The sequence below is a fragment of the Oncorhynchus clarkii genome, chromosome 29, assembly GCF_045791955.1.
Source record: "Oncorhynchus clarkii lewisi isolate Uvic-CL-2024 chromosome 29, UVic_Ocla_1.0, whole genome shotgun sequence".
NCBI classification, from domain to species: Eukaryota; Metazoa; Chordata; class Actinopteri; order Salmoniformes; family Salmonidae; genus Oncorhynchus; species Oncorhynchus clarkii.
This window is the reverse complement of record NC_092175.1, coordinates 4,157,746-4,173,539: the sequence shown is the minus strand read 5'-3', so window position 1 is coordinate 4,173,539 and position 15,794 is coordinate 4,157,746. Positions and strand designations below refer to the sequence as shown.

Here is a 15,794-nt window from a genome sequence, read left to right as displayed (position 1 = left end):
AATGCAGGATGTTTTGAACATGTAATTTCGAGAAGTATGCAAACCCCTGAGGAAGAAATCTGTGCTCGATTGCCAGGCCAACAGAAATCTCTGGTCTTGGTCGAAATCTCAACTGACTCTTGAAAAATCTGACTTTGCTTTCATTTTCAGTTTGGACTTTTACTCATTCTCAGAAGACTTTGGTGAATCCATTGTAGATGTCCAGTGTGTGAGGTGATTTACTTTGTGCAAGGCTTTAGTTGTTAAATGGGAAACGAGTAACCAACTAGTCATCGACAACTGTCTTTGAATTGAACTGAATTGAACCCCGGTCTCCCGCGTGACAGGCGGGGATACTCACCACTATACTAACGAGGAGCTGGTGTGGAGGATGTTTGAAAAAACGTGGAGCATTGGTACTAACTATACGTTGGCAGTGTTGGGCTTTAACACTTCTAACCAAAACATCTGTATAGACTGAATAGTTGGAGCTAGAAACTACTGTGACCCCTCTATGGAAAGCTGGGACTCTCACGAACACGTACATGTAATCGATTTCGCTCTATACCACTCACAGGCCACACACTCGTAGTTAGAAGGTGACGCGTTTGTGGGATGTCCCAGGACATTGTCACAAATGCCAAACTCAAGACAGTTGTCGATGACTAGTTGGTTACTCGTTTCCCATTTAACAACTAAAGCCTTGCACAAAGTAAATCACCTCACACACTGGACATCTACAATGGATTCACCAAAGTCTTCTGAGAATGAGTAAATGTCCAAACTGAAAATGAAAGCAAAGTCAGATTTTTCAAGAGTCAGTTGAGATTTCGACCAAGACCAGAGATTTCTGTTGGCCTGGCAATCGAGCACAGATTTCTTCCTCAGGGGTTTGCATACTTCTCGAAATTACATGTTCAAAACATCCTGCATTGGCCGGGAATCGAACCCGGGCCTCCCGCGTGGCAGGCGAGAATTCTACCACTGAACAACCAATGCCTTGGAATACTGAGATAATGCTGGAAATCATATCATAAAGCTTTATCTCCAAGCATATTTTTCGCATAGTGGGCTCAGCTACATTGTTCACCCTAAAAAAAAAAGCAGTCCTTTCTCCCCGTCGGGGAATTGAACCCCGGTCTCCCGCGTGACAGGCGGGGATACTCACCACTATACTAACGAGGAGCTGGTGTGGAGGACGTTTGAAAAAACGTGGAGCATTGGTACTAACTATACGTTGGCAGTGTTGGGCTTTAACACTTCTAACCAAAACATCTGTATAGACTGAATAGTTGGAGCTAGAAACTACTGTGACCCCTCTATGGAAAGCTGGGACTCTCACGAACACGTACATGTAATCGATTTCGCTCTATACCACTCACAGGCCACACACTCGTAGTTAGAAGGTGACGCGTTTGTGGGATGTCCCAGGACATTGTCACAAATGCCAAACTCAAGACTCGATGAATCGACTCGATGACTAGTTGGTTACTCGTTTCCCATTTAACAACTAAAGCCTTGCACAAAGTAAATCACCTCACACACTGGACATCTACAATGGATTCACCAAAGTCTTCTGAGAATGAGTAAATGTCCAAACTGAAAATGAAAGCAAAGTCAGATTTTTCAAGAGTCAGTTGAGATTTCGACCAAGACCAGAGATTTCTGTTGGCCTGGCAATCGAGCACAGATTTCTTCCTCAGGGGTTTGCATACTTCTCGAAATTACATGTTCAAAACATCCTGCATTGGCCGGGAATCGAACCCGGGCCTCCCGCGTGGCAGGCGAGTATTCTACCACTGAACAACCAATGCCTTGGAATACTGAGATAATGCTGGAAATCATATCATAAAGCTTTATCTCCAAGCATATTTTTCGCATAGTGGGCTCAGCTACATTGTTCGACCCTAAAAAAAAAGCAGTCCTTTCTCCCCGTCGGGGAATTGAACCCCGGTCTCCCGCGTGACAGGCGGGGATACTCACCACTATACTAACGAGGAGCTGGAATCGAACCCGGGCCTGGAATCGAACCCGGGCCTCCCGCGTGGCAAGCGAGGATACTCACCACTATACTAACGAGGAGCTGGTGTGGAGGACGTTTGAAAAAACGTGGAGCATTGGTACTAACTATACGTTGGCAGTGTTGGGCTTTAACACTTCTAACCAAAACATCTGTATAGACTGAATAGTTGGAGCTAGAAACTACTGTGACCCCTCTATGGAAAGCTGGGACTCTCACGAACATGTACATGTAATCGATTTCGCTCTATACCACTCACAGGCCACACACTCGTAGTTAGAAGGTGACGCGTTTGTGGGATGTCCCAGGACATTGTCACAAATGCCAAACTCAAGACTCGATGAATCGACTCGATGACTAGTTGGTTACTCGTTTCCCATTTAACAACTAAAGCCTTGCACAAAGTAAATCACCTCACACACTGGACATCTACAATGGATTCACCAAAGTCTTCTGAGAATGAGTAAATGTCCAAACTGAAAATGAAAGCAAAGTCAGATTTTTCAAGAGTCAGTTGAGATTTCGACCAAGACCAGAGATTTCTGTTGGCCTGGCAATCGAGCAGAGATTTCTTCCTCAGGGGTTTGCATACTTCTCGAAATTACATGTTCAAAACATCCTGCATTGGCCGGGAATCGAACCCGGGCCTCCCGCGTGGCAGGAGAGAATTCTACCACTGAACAACCAATGCCTTGGAATACTGAGATAATGCTGGAAATCATATCATAAAGCTTTATCTCCAAGCATATTTTTCGCATAGTGGGCTCAGCTACATTGTTCGACTAAAAAAAAAGCAGTCCTTTCTCCCCGTCGGGGAATTGAACCCCGGTCTCCGGCGTGACAGGCGGGGATACTCACCACTATACTAACGAGGAGCTGGTGTGGAGGATGTTTGAAAAAACGTGGAGCATTGGTACTAACTATACGTTGGCAGTTTTGGGCTTTAACACTTCTAACCAAAACATCTGTATAGACTGAATAGTTGGAGCTAGAAACTACTGTGACCCCTCTATGGAAAGCTGGGACTCTCACAAACACGTACATGTAATCGATTTCGCTCTATACCACTCACAGGCCACACACTCGTAGTTAGAAGGTGACGCGTTTGTGGGATGTCCCAGGACATTGTCACAAATGCCAAACTCAAGACTCGATGAATCGACTCGATGACTAGTTGGTTACTCGTTTCCCATTTAACAACTAAAGCCTTGCACAAAGTAAATCACCTCACACACTGGACATCTACAATGGATTCACCAAAGTCTTCTGAGAATGAGTAAATGTCCAAACTGAAAATGAAAGCAAAGTCAGATTTTTTAAGAGTCAGTTGAGATTTCGACCAAGACCAGAGATTTCTGTTGGCCTGGCAATCGAGCACAGATTTCTTCCTCAGGGGTTTGCATACTTCTCGAAATTACATGTTCAAAACATCCTGCATTGGCCGGGAATCGAACCCGGGCCTCCCGCGTGGCAGGCGAGAATTCTACCACTGAACAACCAATGCCTTGGAATACTGAGATAATGCTGGAAATCATATCATAAAGCTTTATCTCCAAGCATATTTTTCGCATAGTGGGCTCAGCTACATTGTTCACCCTAAAAAAAAAGCAGTCCTTTCTCCCCGTCGGGGAATTGAACCCCGGTCTCCCGCGTGACAGGCGGGGATACTCACCACTATACTAACGAGGAGCTGGTGTGGAGGACGTTTGAAAAAACGTGGAGCATTGGTACTAACTATACGTTGGCAGTGTTGGGCTTTAACACTTCTAACCAAAACATCTGTATAGACTGAATAGTTGGAGCTAGAAACTACTGTGACCCCTCTATGGAAAGCTGGGACTCTCACGAACACGTACATGTAATCGATTTCGCTCTATACCACTCACAGGCCACACACTCGTAGTTAGAAGGTGACGCGTTTGTGGGATGTCCCAGGACATTGTCACAAATGCCAAACTCAAGACTCGATGAATCGACTCGATGACTAGTTGTTTACTCGTTTCCCATTTAACAACTAAAGCCTTGCACAAAGTAAATCACCTCACACACTGGACATCTACAATGGATTCACCAAAGTCTTCTGAGAATGAGTAAATGTCCAAACTGAAAATGAAAGCAAAGTCAGATTTTTCAAGAGTCAGTTGAGATTTCGACCAAGACCAGAGATTTCTGTTGGCCTGGCAATCGAGCAGAGATTTCTTCCTCAGGGGTTTGCATACTTCTCGAAATTACATGTTCAAAACATCCTGCATTGGCCGGGAATCGAACCCGGGCCTCCCGCGTGGCAGGCGAGAATTCTACCACTGAACAACCAATGCCTTGGAATACTGAGATAATGCTGGAAATCATATCATAAAGCTTTATCTCCAAGCATATTTTTCGCATAGTGGGCTCAGCTACATTGTTCGACTAAAAAAAAAGCAGTCCTTTCTCCCCGTCGGGGAATTGAACCCCGGTCTCCGGCGTGACAGGCGGGGATACTCACCACTATACTAACGAGGAGCTGGTGTGGAGGATGTTTGAAAAAACGTGGAGCATTGGTACTAACTATACGTTGGCAGTTTTGGGCTTTAACACTTCTAACCAAAACATCTGTATAGACTGAATAGTTGGAGCTAGAAACTACTGTGACCCCTCTATGGAAAGCTGGGACTCTCACAAACACGTACATGTAATCGATTTCGCTCTATACCACTCACAGGCCACACACTCGTAGTTAGAAGGTGACGCGTTTGTGGGATGTCCCAGGACATTGTCACAAATGCCAAACTCAAGACTCGATGAATCGACTCGATGACTAGTTGGTTACTCGTTTCCCATTTAACAACTAAAGCCTTGCACAAAGTAAATCACCTCACACACTGGACATCTACAATGGATTCACCAAAGTCTTCTGAGAATGAGTAAATGTCCAAACTGAAAATGAAAGCAAAGTCAGATTTTTTAAGAGTCAGTTGAGATTTCGACCAAGACCAGAGATTTCTGTTGGCCTGGCAATCGAGCACAGATTTCTTCCTCAGGGGTTTGCATACTTCTCGAAATTACATGTTCAAAACATCCTGCATTGGCCGGGAATCGAACCCGGGCCTCCCGCGTGGCAGGCGAGAATTCTACCACTGAACAACCAATGCCTTGGAATACTGAGATAATGCTGGAAATCATATCATAAAGCTTTATCTCCAAGCATATTTTTCGCATAGTGGGCTCAGCTACATTGTTCACCCTAAAAAAAAAGCAGTCCTTTCTCCCCGTCGGGGAATTGAACCCCGGTCTCCCGCGTGACAGGCGGGGATACTCACCACTATACTAACGAGGAGCTGGTGTGGAGGACGTTTGAAAAAACGTGGAGCATTGGTACTAACTATACGTTGGCAGTGTTGGGCTTTAACACTTCTAACCAAAACATCTGTATAGACTGAATAGTTGGAGCTAGAAACTACTGTGACCCCTCTATGGAAAGCTGGGACTCTCACGAACACGTACATGTAATCGATTTCGCTCTATACCACTCACAGGCCACACACTCGTAGTTAGAAGGTGACGCGTTTGTGGGATGTCCCAGGACATTGTCACAAATGCCAAACTCAAGACTCGATGAATCGACTCGATGACTAGTTGTTTACTCGTTTCCCATTTAACAACTAAAGCCTTGCACAAAGTAAATCACCTCACACACTGGACATCTACAATGGATTCACCAAAGTCTTCTGAGAATGAGTAAATGTCCAAACTGAAAATGAAAGCAAAGTCAGATTTTTCAAGAGTCAGTTGAGATTTCGACCAAGACCAGAGATTTCTGTTGGCCTGGCAATCGAGCACAGATTTCTTCCTCAGGGGTTTGCATACTTCTCGAAATTACATGTTCAAAACATCCTGCATTGGCCGGGAATCGAACCCGGGCCTCCCGCGTGGCAGGCGAGAATTCTACCACTGAACAACCAATGCCTTGGAATACTGAGATAATGCTGGAAATCATATCATAAAGCTTTATCTCCAAGCATATTTTTCGCATAGTGGGCTCAGCTACATTGTTCGACTAAAAAAAAAGCAGTCCTTTCTCCCCGTCGGGGAATTGAACCCCGGTCTCCCGCGTGACAGGCGGGGATACTCACCACTATACTAACGAGGAGCTGGTGTGGAGGATGTTTGAAAAAACGTGGAGCATTGGTACTAACTATACGTTGGCAGTTTTGGGCTTTAACACTTCTAACCAAAACATCTGTATAGACTGAATAGTTGGAGCTAGAAACTACTGTGACCCCTCTATGGAAAGCTGGGACTCTCACAAACACGTACATGTAATCGATTTCGCTCTATACCACTCACAGGCCACACACTCGTAGTTAGAAGGTGACGCGTTTGTGGGATGTCCCAGGACATTGTCACAAATGCCAAACTCAAGACTCGATGAATCGACTCGATGACTAGTTGTTTACTCGTTTCCCATTTAACAACTAAAGCCTTGCACAAAGTAAATCACCTCACACACTGGAGTATCCCCGCCTGTCACGCGGGAGACCGGGGTTCAATTCCCCGACGGGGAGAAAGGACTGTTTTTTTTTTAGGGTGAACAATGTAGCTGAGCCCACTATACTGCCAACGTATAGTTAGTACCAATGCTCCACGTTTTTTCAAACATCCTCCACACCAGCTCCTCGTTAGTATAGTGGTGAGTATCCCCGCCTGTCACGCGGGAGACCGGGGTTCAATTCCCCGACGGGGAGAAAGGACTGCTTTTTTTTTAGTCGAACAATGTAGCTGAGCCCACTATGCGAAAAATATGCTTGGAGATAAAGCTTTATGATATGATTTCCAGCATTATCTCAGTATTCCAAGGCATTGGTTGTTCAGTGGTAGAATTCTCGCCTGCCACGCGGGAGGCCCGGGTTCGATTCCCGGCCAATGCAGGATGTTTTGAACATGTAATTTCGAGAAGTATGCAAACCCCTGAGGAAGAAATCTGTGCTCGATTGCCAGGCCAACAGAAATCTCTGGTCTTGGTCGAAATCTCAACTGACTCTTGAAAAATCTGACTTTGCTTTCATTTTCAGTTTGGACATTTACTCATTCTCAGAAGACTTTGGTGAATCCATTGTAGATGTCCAGTGTGTGAGGTGATTTACTTTGTGCAAGGCTTTAGTTGTTAAATGGGAAACGAGTAACCAACTAGTCATCGAGTCAATTCATGTCTTGAGTTTGGCATTTGTGACAATGTCCTGGGACATCCCACAAACGCGTCACCTTCTAACTACGAGTGTGTGGCCTGTGAGTGGTATAGAGCGAAATCGATTACATGTACGTGTTCGTGAGAGTCCCAGCTTTCCATAGAGGGGTCACAGTAGTTTCTAGCTCCAACTATTCAGTCTATACAGATGTTTTGGTTAGAAGTGTTAAAGCCCAACACTGCCAACGTATAGTTAGTACCAATGCTCCACGTTTTTTCAAACGTCCTCCACACCAGCTCCTCGTTAGTATAGTGGTGAGTATCCCCGCCTGTCACGCGGGAGACCGGGGTTCAATTCCCCGACGGGGAGAAAGGACTGCTTTTTTTTTAGGGTGAACAATGTAGCTGAGCCCACTATGCGAAAAATATGCTTGGAGATAAAGCTTTATGATACGATTTCCAGCATTATCTCAGTATTCCAAGGCATTGGTTGTTCAGTGGTAGAATTCTCGCCTGCCACGCGGGAGGCCCGGGTTCGATTCCCGGCCAATGCAGGATGTTTTGAACATGTAATTTCGAGAAGTATGCAAACCCCTGAGGAAGAAATCTGTGCTCGATTGCCAGGCCAACAGAAATCTCTGGTCTTGGTCGAAATCTCAACTGACTCTTGAAAAATCTGACTTTGCTTTCATTTTCAGTTTGGACATTTACTCATTCTCAGAAGACTTTGGTGAATCCATTGTAGATGTCCAGTGTGTGAGGTGATTTACTTTGTGCAAGGCTTTAGTTGTTAAATGGGAAACGAGTAACCAACTAGTCATCGACAACTGTCTTGAGTTTGGCATTTGTGACAATGTCCTGGGACATCCCACAAACGCGTCACCTTCTAACTACGAGTGTGTGGCCTGTGAGTGGTATAGAGCGAAATCGATTACATGTACGTGTTCGTGAGAGTCCCAGCTTTCCATAGAGGGGTCACAGTAGTTTCTAGCTCCAACTATTCAGTCTATACAGATGTTTTGGTTAGAAGTGTTAAAGCCCAACACTGCCAACGTATAGTTAGTACCAATGCTCCACGTTTTTTCAAACGTCCTCCACACCAGCTCCTCGTTAGTATAGTGGTGAGTATCCCCGCCTGTCACGCGGGAGACCGGGGTTCAATTCCCCGACGGGGAGAAAGGACTGCTTTTTTTTTAGGGTGAACAATGTAGCTGAGCCCACTATGCGAAAAATATGCTTGGAGATAAAGCTTTATGATACGATTTCCAGCATTATCTCAGTATTCCAAGGCATTGGTTGTTCAGTGGTAGAATTCTCGCCTGCCACGCGGGAGGCCCGGGTTCGATTCCCGGCCAATGCAGGATGTTTTGAACATGTAATTTCGAGAAGTATGCAAACCCCTGAGGAAGAAATCTGTGCTCGATTGCCAGGCCAACAGAAATCTCTGGTCTTGGTCGAAATCTCAACTGACTCTTGAAAAATCTGACTTTGCTTTCATTTTCAGTTTGGACTTTTACTCATTCTCAGAAGACTTTGGTGAATCCATTGTAGATGTCCAGTGTGTGAGGTGATTTACTTTGTGCAAGGCTTTAGTTGTTAAATGGGAAACGAGTAACCAACTAGTCATCGACAACTGTCTTGAGTTTGGCATTTGTGACAATGTCCTGGGACATCCCACAAACGCGTCACCTTCTAACTACGAGTGTGTGGCCTGTGAGTGGTATAGAGCGAAATCGATTACATGTACGTGTTCGTGAGAGTCCCAGCTTTCCATAGAGGGGTCACAGTAGTTTCTAGCTCCAACTATTCAGTCTATACAGATGTTTTGGTTAGAAGTGTTAAAGCCCAACACTGCCAACGTATAGTTAGTACCAATGCTCCACGTTTTTTCAAACGTCCTCCACACCAGCTCCTCGTTAGTATAGTGGTGAGTATCCCCGCCTGTCACGCGGGAGACCGGGGTTCAATTCCCCGACGGGGAGAAAGGACTGCTTTTTTTTTTTAGGGTGAACAATGTAGCTGAGCCCACTATGCGAAAAATATGCTTGGAGATAAAGCTTTATGATACGATTTCCAGCATTATCTCAGTATTCCAAGGCATTGGTTGTTCAGTGGTAGAATTCTCGCCTGCCACGCGGGAGGCCCGGGTTCGATTCCCGGCCAATGCAGGATGTTTTGAACATGTAATTTCGAGAAGTATGCAAACCCCTGAGGAAGAAATCTGTGCTCGATTGCCAGGCCAACAGAAATCTCTGGTCTTGGTCGAAATCTCAACTGACTCTTGAAAAATCTGACTTTGCTTTCATTTTCAGTTTGGACTTTTACTCATTCTCAGAAGACTTTGGTGAATCCATTGTAGATGTCCAGTGTGTGAGGTGATTTACTTTGTGCAAGGCTTTAGTTGTTAAATGGGAAACGAGTAACCAACTAGTCATCGACAACTGTCTTGAGTTTGGCATTTGTGACAATGTCCTGGGACATCCCACAAACGCGTCACCTTCTAACTACGAGTGTGTGGCCTGTGAGTGGTATAGAGCGAAATCGATTACATGTACGTGTTCGTGAGAGTCCCAGCTTTCCATAGAGGGGTCACAGTAGTTTCTAGCTCCAACTATTCAGTCTATACAGATGTTTTGGTTAGAAGTGTTAAAGCCCAACACTGCCAACGTATAGTTAGTACCAATGCTCCACGTTTTTTCAAACGTCCTCCACACCAGCTCCTCGTTAGTATAGTGGTGAGTATCCCCGCCTGTCACGCGGGAGACCGGGGTTCAATTCCCCGACGGGGAGAAAGGACTGCTTTTTTTTTTTAGGGTGAACAATGTAGCTGAGCCCACTATGCGAAAAATATGCTTGGAGATAAAGCTTTATGATACGATTTCCAGCATTATCTCAGTATTCCAAGGCATTGGTTGTTCAGTGGTAGAATTCTCGCCTGCCACGCGGGAGGCCCGGGTTCGATTCCCGGCCAATGCAGGATGTTTTGAACATGTAATTTCGAGAAGTATGCAAACCCCTGAGGAAGAAATCTGTGCTCGATTGCCAGGCCAACAGAAATCTCTGGTCTTGGTCGAAATCTCAACTGACTCTTGAAAAATCTGACTTTGCTTTCATTTTCAGTTTGGACTTTTACTCATTCTCAGAAGACTTTGGTGAATCCATTGTAGATGTCCAGTGTGTGAGGTGATTTACTTTGTGCAAGGCTTTAGTTGTTAAATGGGAAACGAGTAACCAACTAGTCATCGACAACTGTCTTGAGTTTGGCATTTGTGACAATGTCCTGGGACATCCCACAAACGCGTCACCTTCACTACGAGTGTGTGGCCTGTGAGTGGTATAGAGCGAAATCGATTACATGTACGTGTTCGTGAGAGTCCCAGCTTTCCATAGAGGGGTCACAGTAGTTTCTAGCTCCAACTATTCAGTCTATACAGATGTTTTGGTTAGAAGTGTTAAAGCCCAACACTGCCAACGTATAGTTAGTACCAATGCTCCACGTTTTTTCAAACGTCCTCCACACCAGCTCCTCGTTAGTATAGTGGTGAGTATCCCCGCCTGTCACGCGGGAGACCGGGGTTCAATTCCCCGACGGGGAGAAAGGACTGCTTTTTTTTTTAGGGTGAACAATGTAGCTGAGCCCACTATGCGAAAAATATGCTTGGAGATAAAGCTTTATGATACGATTTCCAGCATTATCTCAGTATTCCAAGGCATTGGTTGTTCAGTGGTAGAATTCTCGCCTGCCACGCGGGAGGCCCGGGTTCGATTCCCGGCCAATGCAGGATGTTTTGAACATGTAATTTCGAGAAGTATGCAAACCCCTGAGGAAGAAATCTGTGCTCGATTGCCAGGCCAACAGAAATCTCTGGTCTTGGTCGAAATCTCAACTGACTCTTGAAAAATCTGACTTTGCTTTCATTTTCAGTTTGGACTTTTACTCATTCTCAGAAGACTTTGGTGAATCCATTGTAGATGTCCAGTGTGTGAGGTGATTTACTTTGTGCAAGGCTTTAGTTGTTAAATGGGAAACGAGTAACCAACTAGTCATCGACAACTGTCTTGAGTTTGGCATTTGTGACAATGTCCTGGGACATCCCACAAACGCGTCACCTTCTAACTACGAGTGTGTGGCCTGTGAGTGGTATAGAGCGAAATCGATTACATGTACGTGTTCGTGAGAGTCCCAGCTTTCCATAGAGGGGTCACAGTAGTTTCTAGCTCCAACTATTCAGTCTATACAGATGTTTTGGTTAGAAGTGTTAAAGCCCAACACTGCCAACGTATAGTTAGTACCAATGCTCCACGTTTTTTCAAACGTCCTCCACACCAGCTCCTCGTTAGTATAGTGGTGAGTATCCCCGCCTGTCACGCGGGAGACCGGGGTTCAATTCCCCGACGGGGAGAAAGGACTGCTTTTTTTTTTAGGGTGAACAATGTAGCTGAGCCCACTATGCGAAAAATATGCTTGGAGATAAAGCTTTATGATACGATTTCCAGCATTATCTCAGTATTCCAAGGCATTGGTTGTTCAGTGGTAGAATTCTCGCCTGCCACGCGGGAGGCCCGGGTTCGATTCCCGGCCAATGCAGGATGTTTTGAACATGTAATTTCGAGAAGTATGCAAACCCCTGAGGAAGAAATCTGTGCTCGATTGCCAGGCCAACAGAAATCTCTGGTCTTGGTCGAAATCTCAACTGACTCTTGAAAAATCTGACTTTGCTTTCATTTTCAGTTTGGACTTTTACTCATTCTCAGAAGACTTTGGTGAATCCATTGTAGATGTCCAGTGTGTGAGGTGATTTACTTTGTGCAAGGCTTTAGTTGTTAAATGGGAAACGAGTAACCAACTAGTCATCGACAACTGTCTTGAGTTTGGCATTTGTGACAATGTCCTGGGACATCCCACAAACGCGTCACCTTCTAACTACGAGTGTGTGGCCTGTGAGTGGTATAGAGCGAAATCGATTACATGTACGTGTTCGTGAGAGTCCCAGCTTTCCATAGAGGGGTCACAGTAGTTTCTAGCTCCAACTATTCAGTCTATACAGATGTTTTGGTTAGAAGTGTTAAAGCCCAACACTGCCAACGTATAGTTAGTACCAATGCTCCACGTTTTTTCAAACGTCCTCCACACCAGCTCCTCGTTAGTATAGTGGTGAGTATCCCCGCCTGTCACGCGGGAGACCGGGGTTCAATTCCCCGACGGGGAGAAAGGACTGCTTTTTTTTTTTAGGGTGAACAATGTAGCTGAGCCCACTATGCGAAAAATATGCTTGGAGATAAAGCTTTATGATACGATTTCCAGCATTATCTCAGTATTCCAAGGCATTGGTTGTTCAGTGGTAGAATTCTCGCCTGCCACGCGGGAGGCCCGGGTTCGATTCCCGGCCAATGCAGGATGTTTTGAACATGTAATTTCGAGAAGTATGCAAACCCCTGAGGAAGAAATCTGTGCTCGATTGCCAGGCCAACAGAAATCTCTGGTCTTGGTCGAAATCTCAACTGACTCTTGAAAAATCTGACTTTGCTTTCATTTTCAGTTTGGACTTTTACTCATTCTCAGAAGACTTTGGTGAATCCATTGTAGATGTCCAGTGTGTGAGGTGATTTACTTTGTGCAAGGCTTTAGTTGTTAAATGGGAAACGAGTAACCAACTAGTCATCGACAACTGTCTTGAGTTTGGCATTTGTGACAATGTCCTGGGACATCCCACAAACGCGTCACCTTCTAACTACGAGTGTGTGGCCTGTGAGTGGTATAGAGCGAAATCGATTACATGTACGTGTTCGTGAGAGTCCCAGCTTTCCATAGAGGGGTCACAGTAGTTTCTAGCTCCAACTATTCAGTCTATACAGATGTTTTGGTTAGAAGTGTTAAAGCCCAACACTGCCAACGTATAGTTAGTACCAATGCTCCACGTTTTTTCAAACGTCCTCCACACCAGCTCCTCGTTAGTATAGTGGTGAGTATCCCCGCCTGTCACGCGGGAGACCGGGGTTCAATTCCCCGACGGGGAGAAAGGACTGCTTTTTTTTTTTAGGGTGAACAATGTAGCTGAGCCCACTATGCGAAAAATATGCTTGGAGATAAAGCTTTATGATACGATTTCCAGCATTATCTCAGTATTCCAAGGCATTGGTTGTTCAGTGGTAGAATTCTCGCCTGCCACGCGGGAGGCCCGGGTTCGATTCCCGGCCAATGCAGGATGTTTTGAACATGTAATTTCGAGAAGTATGCAAACCCCTGAGGAAGAAATCTGTGCTCGATTGCCAGGCCAACAGAAATCTCTGGTCTTGGTCGAAATCTCAACTGACTCTTGAAAAATCTGACTTTGCTTTCATTTTCAGTTTGGACTTTTACTCATTCTCAGAAGACTTTGGTGAATCCATTGTAGATGTCCAGTGTGTGAGGTGATTTACTTTGTGCAAGGCTTTAGTTGTTAAATGGGAAACGAGTAACCAACTAGTCATCGACAACTGTCTTGAGTTTGGCATTTGTGACAATGTCCTGGGACATCCCACAAACGCGTCACCTTCTAACTACGAGTGTGTGGCCTGTGAGTGGTATAGAGCGAAATCGATTACATGTACGTGTTCGTGAGAGTCCCAGCTTTCCATAGAGGGGTCACAGTAGTTTCTAGCTCCAACTATTCAGTCTATACAGATGTTTTGGTTAGAAGTGTTAAAGCCCAACACTGCCAACGTATAGTTAGTACCAATGCTCCACGTTTTTTCAAACGTCCTCCACACCAGCTCCTCGTTAGTATAGTGGTGAGTATCCCCGCCTGTCACGCGGGAGACCGGGGTTCAATTCCCCGACGGGGAGAAAGGACTGCTTTTTTTTTAGGGTGAACAATGTAGCTGAGCCCACTATGCGAAAAATATGCTTGGAGATAAAGCTTTATGATACGATTTCCAGCATTATCTCAGTATTCCAAGGCATTGGTTGTTCAGTGGTAGAATTCTCGCCTGCCACGCGGGAGGCCCGGGTTCGATTCCCGGCCAATGCAGGATGTTTTGAACATGTAATTTCGAGAAGTATGCAAACCCCTGAGGAAGAAATCTGTGCTCGATTGCCAGGCCAACAGAAATCTCTGGTCTTGGTCGAAATCTCAACTGACTCTTGAAAAATCTGACTTTGCTTTCATTTTCAGTTTGGACTTTTACTCATTCTCAGAAGACTTTGGTGAATCCATTGTAGATGTCCAGTGTGTGAGGTGATTTACTTTGTGCAAGGCTTTAGTTGTTAAATGGGAAACGAGTAACCAACTAGTCATCGACAACTGTCTTGAGTTTGGCATTTGTGACAATGTCCTGGGACATCCCACAAACGCGTCACCTTCTAACTACGAGTGTGTGGCCTGTGAGTGGTATAGAGCGAAATCGATTACATGTACGTGTTCGTGAGAGTCCCAGCTTTCCATAGAGGGGTCACAGTAGTTTCTAGCTCCAACTATTCAGTCTATACAGATGTTTTGGTTAGAAGTGTTAAAGCCCAACACTGCCAACGTATAGTTAGTACCAATGCTCCACGTTTTTTCAAACGTCCTCCACACCAGCTCCTCGTTAGTATAGTGGTGAGTATCCCCGCCTGTCACGCGGGAGACCGGGGTTCAATTCCCCGACGGGGAGAAAGGACTGCTTTTTTTTTTTAGGGTGAACAATGTAGCTGAGCCCACTATGCGAAAAATATGCTTAGAGATAAAGCTTTATGATACGATTTCCAGCATTATCTCAGTATTCCAAGGCATTGGTTGTTCAGTGGTAGAATTCTCGCCTGCCACGCGGGAGGCCCGGGTTCGATTCCCGGCCAATGCAGGATGTTTTGAACATGTAATTTCGAAAAGTATGCAAACCCCTGAGGAAGAAATCTGTGCTCGATTGCCAGGCCAACAGAAATCTCTGGTCTTGGTCGAAATCTCAACTGACTCTTGAAAAATCTGACTTTGCTTTCATTTTCAGTTTGGACTTTTACTCATTCTCAGAAGACTTTGGTGAATCCATTGTAGATGTCCAGTGTGTGAGGTGATTTACTTTGTGCAAGGCTTTAGTTGTTAAATGGGAAACGAGTAACCAACTAGTCATCGACAACTGTCTTGAGTTTGGCATTTGTGACAATGTCCTGGGACATCCCACAAACGCGTCACCTTCTAACTACGAGTGTGTGGCCTGTGAGTGGTATAGAGCGAAATCGATTACATGTACGTGTTCGTGAGAGTCCCAGCTTTCCATAGAGGGGTCACAGTAGTTTCTAGCTCCAACTATTCAGTCTATACAGATGTTTTGGTTAGAAGTGTTAAAGCCCAACACTGCCAACGTATAGTTAGTACCAATGCTCCACGTTTTTTCAAACGTCCTCCACACCAGCTCCTCGTTAGTATAGTGGTGAGTATCCCCGCCTGTCACGCGGGAGACCGGGGTTCAATTCCCCGACGGGGAGAAAGGACTGCTTTTTTTTTAGGGTGAACAATGTAGCTGAGCCCACTATGCGAAAAATATGCTTGGAGATAAAGCTTTATGATACGATTTCCAGCATTATCTCAGTATTCCAAGGCATTGGTTGTTCAGTGGTAGAATTCTCGCCTGCCACGCGGGAGGCCCGGGTTCGATTCCCGGCCAATGCAGGATGTT

At 45.2% G+C, this 15,794-nt stretch overlaps 38 non-coding genes across 38 annotated transcripts; 24 read left to right on the top strand and 14 right to left on the bottom strand.

Moving 5' to 3' along the window:
- Nucleotides 1-907: 907 nt before the first annotated feature.
- trnag-gcc (transfer RNA glycine (anticodon GCC)) lies at nucleotides 908-978 on the bottom strand. Its single transcript has one exon. It is a non-coding gene; the product is annotated as a tRNA-Gly (tRNA).
- A 114-nt stretch (nucleotides 979-1,092) lies between these two features.
- trnad-guc (transfer RNA aspartic acid (anticodon GUC)) lies at nucleotides 1,093-1,164 on the bottom strand. Its single transcript has one exon. It is a non-coding gene; the product is annotated as a tRNA-Asp (tRNA).
- A 558-nt stretch (nucleotides 1,165-1,722) lies between these two features.
- On the bottom strand, nucleotides 1,723-1,793 carry trnag-gcc (transfer RNA glycine (anticodon GCC)). The gene has a single exon. It is a non-coding gene; the product is annotated as a tRNA-Gly (tRNA).
- A 114-nt stretch (nucleotides 1,794-1,907) lies between these two features.
- trnad-guc (transfer RNA aspartic acid (anticodon GUC)) lies at nucleotides 1,908-1,979 on the bottom strand. The gene has a single exon. It is a non-coding gene; the product is annotated as a tRNA-Asp (tRNA).
- Nucleotides 1,980-2,619: 640 nt separating this feature from the next.
- Nucleotides 2,620-2,690, bottom strand: trnag-gcc (transfer RNA glycine (anticodon GCC)). Its single transcript has one exon. It is a non-coding gene; the product is annotated as a tRNA-Gly (tRNA).
- A 112-nt stretch (nucleotides 2,691-2,802) lies between these two features.
- On the bottom strand, nucleotides 2,803-2,874 carry trnad-guc (transfer RNA aspartic acid (anticodon GUC)). Its single transcript has one exon. It is a non-coding gene; the product is annotated as a tRNA-Asp (tRNA).
- A 558-nt stretch (nucleotides 2,875-3,432) lies between these two features.
- trnag-gcc (transfer RNA glycine (anticodon GCC)) lies at nucleotides 3,433-3,503 on the bottom strand. The gene has a single exon. It is a non-coding gene; the product is annotated as a tRNA-Gly (tRNA).
- A 113-nt stretch (nucleotides 3,504-3,616) lies between these two features.
- Nucleotides 3,617-3,688, bottom strand: trnad-guc (transfer RNA aspartic acid (anticodon GUC)). Its single transcript has one exon. It is a non-coding gene; the product is annotated as a tRNA-Asp (tRNA).
- Nucleotides 3,689-4,246: 558 nt separating this feature from the next.
- trnag-gcc (transfer RNA glycine (anticodon GCC)) lies at nucleotides 4,247-4,317 on the bottom strand. Its single transcript has one exon. It is a non-coding gene; the product is annotated as a tRNA-Gly (tRNA).
- Nucleotides 4,318-4,429: 112 nt separating this feature from the next.
- On the bottom strand, nucleotides 4,430-4,501 carry trnad-guc (transfer RNA aspartic acid (anticodon GUC)). Its single transcript has one exon. It is a non-coding gene; the product is annotated as a tRNA-Asp (tRNA).
- Nucleotides 4,502-5,059: 558 nt separating this feature from the next.
- trnag-gcc (transfer RNA glycine (anticodon GCC)) lies at nucleotides 5,060-5,130 on the bottom strand. Its single transcript has one exon. It is a non-coding gene; the product is annotated as a tRNA-Gly (tRNA).
- A 113-nt stretch (nucleotides 5,131-5,243) lies between these two features.
- trnad-guc (transfer RNA aspartic acid (anticodon GUC)) lies at nucleotides 5,244-5,315 on the bottom strand. Its single transcript has one exon. It is a non-coding gene; the product is annotated as a tRNA-Asp (tRNA).
- A 558-nt stretch (nucleotides 5,316-5,873) lies between these two features.
- Nucleotides 5,874-5,944, bottom strand: trnag-gcc (transfer RNA glycine (anticodon GCC)). Its single transcript has one exon. It is a non-coding gene; the product is annotated as a tRNA-Gly (tRNA).
- A 112-nt stretch (nucleotides 5,945-6,056) lies between these two features.
- Nucleotides 6,057-6,128, bottom strand: trnad-guc (transfer RNA aspartic acid (anticodon GUC)). The gene has a single exon. It is a non-coding gene; the product is annotated as a tRNA-Asp (tRNA).
- Nucleotides 6,129-6,651: 523 nt separating this feature from the next.
- trnad-guc (transfer RNA aspartic acid (anticodon GUC)) lies at nucleotides 6,652-6,723 on the top strand. The gene has a single exon. It is a non-coding gene; the product is annotated as a tRNA-Asp (tRNA).
- Nucleotides 6,724-6,835: 112 nt separating this feature from the next.
- On the top strand, nucleotides 6,836-6,906 carry trnag-gcc (transfer RNA glycine (anticodon GCC)). Its single transcript has one exon. It is a non-coding gene; the product is annotated as a tRNA-Gly (tRNA).
- Nucleotides 6,907-7,461: 555 nt separating this feature from the next.
- trnad-guc (transfer RNA aspartic acid (anticodon GUC)) lies at nucleotides 7,462-7,533 on the top strand. The gene has a single exon. It is a non-coding gene; the product is annotated as a tRNA-Asp (tRNA).
- Nucleotides 7,534-7,646: 113 nt separating this feature from the next.
- Nucleotides 7,647-7,717, top strand: trnag-gcc (transfer RNA glycine (anticodon GCC)). The gene has a single exon. It is a non-coding gene; the product is annotated as a tRNA-Gly (tRNA).
- A 550-nt stretch (nucleotides 7,718-8,267) lies between these two features.
- Nucleotides 8,268-8,339, top strand: trnad-guc (transfer RNA aspartic acid (anticodon GUC)). Its single transcript has one exon. It is a non-coding gene; the product is annotated as a tRNA-Asp (tRNA).
- Nucleotides 8,340-8,452: 113 nt separating this feature from the next.
- trnag-gcc (transfer RNA glycine (anticodon GCC)) lies at nucleotides 8,453-8,523 on the top strand. Its single transcript has one exon. It is a non-coding gene; the product is annotated as a tRNA-Gly (tRNA).
- Nucleotides 8,524-9,073: 550 nt separating this feature from the next.
- trnad-guc (transfer RNA aspartic acid (anticodon GUC)) lies at nucleotides 9,074-9,145 on the top strand. Its single transcript has one exon. It is a non-coding gene; the product is annotated as a tRNA-Asp (tRNA).
- A 115-nt stretch (nucleotides 9,146-9,260) lies between these two features.
- trnag-gcc (transfer RNA glycine (anticodon GCC)) lies at nucleotides 9,261-9,331 on the top strand. The gene has a single exon. It is a non-coding gene; the product is annotated as a tRNA-Gly (tRNA).
- Nucleotides 9,332-9,881: 550 nt separating this feature from the next.
- On the top strand, nucleotides 9,882-9,953 carry trnad-guc (transfer RNA aspartic acid (anticodon GUC)). The gene has a single exon. It is a non-coding gene; the product is annotated as a tRNA-Asp (tRNA).
- Nucleotides 9,954-10,068: 115 nt separating this feature from the next.
- trnag-gcc (transfer RNA glycine (anticodon GCC)) lies at nucleotides 10,069-10,139 on the top strand. Its single transcript has one exon. It is a non-coding gene; the product is annotated as a tRNA-Gly (tRNA).
- A 548-nt stretch (nucleotides 10,140-10,687) lies between these two features.
- On the top strand, nucleotides 10,688-10,759 carry trnad-guc (transfer RNA aspartic acid (anticodon GUC)). Its single transcript has one exon. It is a non-coding gene; the product is annotated as a tRNA-Asp (tRNA).
- A 114-nt stretch (nucleotides 10,760-10,873) lies between these two features.
- Nucleotides 10,874-10,944, top strand: trnag-gcc (transfer RNA glycine (anticodon GCC)). Its single transcript has one exon. It is a non-coding gene; the product is annotated as a tRNA-Gly (tRNA).
- Nucleotides 10,945-11,494: 550 nt separating this feature from the next.
- On the top strand, nucleotides 11,495-11,566 carry trnad-guc (transfer RNA aspartic acid (anticodon GUC)). Its single transcript has one exon. It is a non-coding gene; the product is annotated as a tRNA-Asp (tRNA).
- Nucleotides 11,567-11,680: 114 nt separating this feature from the next.
- Nucleotides 11,681-11,751, top strand: trnag-gcc (transfer RNA glycine (anticodon GCC)). Its single transcript has one exon. It is a non-coding gene; the product is annotated as a tRNA-Gly (tRNA).
- A 550-nt stretch (nucleotides 11,752-12,301) lies between these two features.
- Nucleotides 12,302-12,373, top strand: trnad-guc (transfer RNA aspartic acid (anticodon GUC)). The gene has a single exon. It is a non-coding gene; the product is annotated as a tRNA-Asp (tRNA).
- A 115-nt stretch (nucleotides 12,374-12,488) lies between these two features.
- On the top strand, nucleotides 12,489-12,559 carry trnag-gcc (transfer RNA glycine (anticodon GCC)). The gene has a single exon. It is a non-coding gene; the product is annotated as a tRNA-Gly (tRNA).
- Nucleotides 12,560-13,109: 550 nt separating this feature from the next.
- trnad-guc (transfer RNA aspartic acid (anticodon GUC)) lies at nucleotides 13,110-13,181 on the top strand. The gene has a single exon. It is a non-coding gene; the product is annotated as a tRNA-Asp (tRNA).
- Nucleotides 13,182-13,296: 115 nt separating this feature from the next.
- On the top strand, nucleotides 13,297-13,367 carry trnag-gcc (transfer RNA glycine (anticodon GCC)). The gene has a single exon. It is a non-coding gene; the product is annotated as a tRNA-Gly (tRNA).
- A 550-nt stretch (nucleotides 13,368-13,917) lies between these two features.
- Nucleotides 13,918-13,989, top strand: trnad-guc (transfer RNA aspartic acid (anticodon GUC)). Its single transcript has one exon. It is a non-coding gene; the product is annotated as a tRNA-Asp (tRNA).
- A 113-nt stretch (nucleotides 13,990-14,102) lies between these two features.
- On the top strand, nucleotides 14,103-14,173 carry trnag-gcc (transfer RNA glycine (anticodon GCC)). Its single transcript has one exon. It is a non-coding gene; the product is annotated as a tRNA-Gly (tRNA).
- Nucleotides 14,174-14,723: 550 nt separating this feature from the next.
- trnad-guc (transfer RNA aspartic acid (anticodon GUC)) lies at nucleotides 14,724-14,795 on the top strand. The gene has a single exon. It is a non-coding gene; the product is annotated as a tRNA-Asp (tRNA).
- A 115-nt stretch (nucleotides 14,796-14,910) lies between these two features.
- Nucleotides 14,911-14,981, top strand: trnag-gcc (transfer RNA glycine (anticodon GCC)). The gene has a single exon. It is a non-coding gene; the product is annotated as a tRNA-Gly (tRNA).
- Nucleotides 14,982-15,531: 550 nt separating this feature from the next.
- Nucleotides 15,532-15,603, top strand: trnad-guc (transfer RNA aspartic acid (anticodon GUC)). Its single transcript has one exon. It is a non-coding gene; the product is annotated as a tRNA-Asp (tRNA).
- Nucleotides 15,604-15,716: 113 nt separating this feature from the next.
- Nucleotides 15,717-15,787, top strand: trnag-gcc (transfer RNA glycine (anticodon GCC)). Its single transcript has one exon. It is a non-coding gene; the product is annotated as a tRNA-Gly (tRNA).
- Nucleotides 15,788-15,794: the final 7 nt, after the last annotated feature.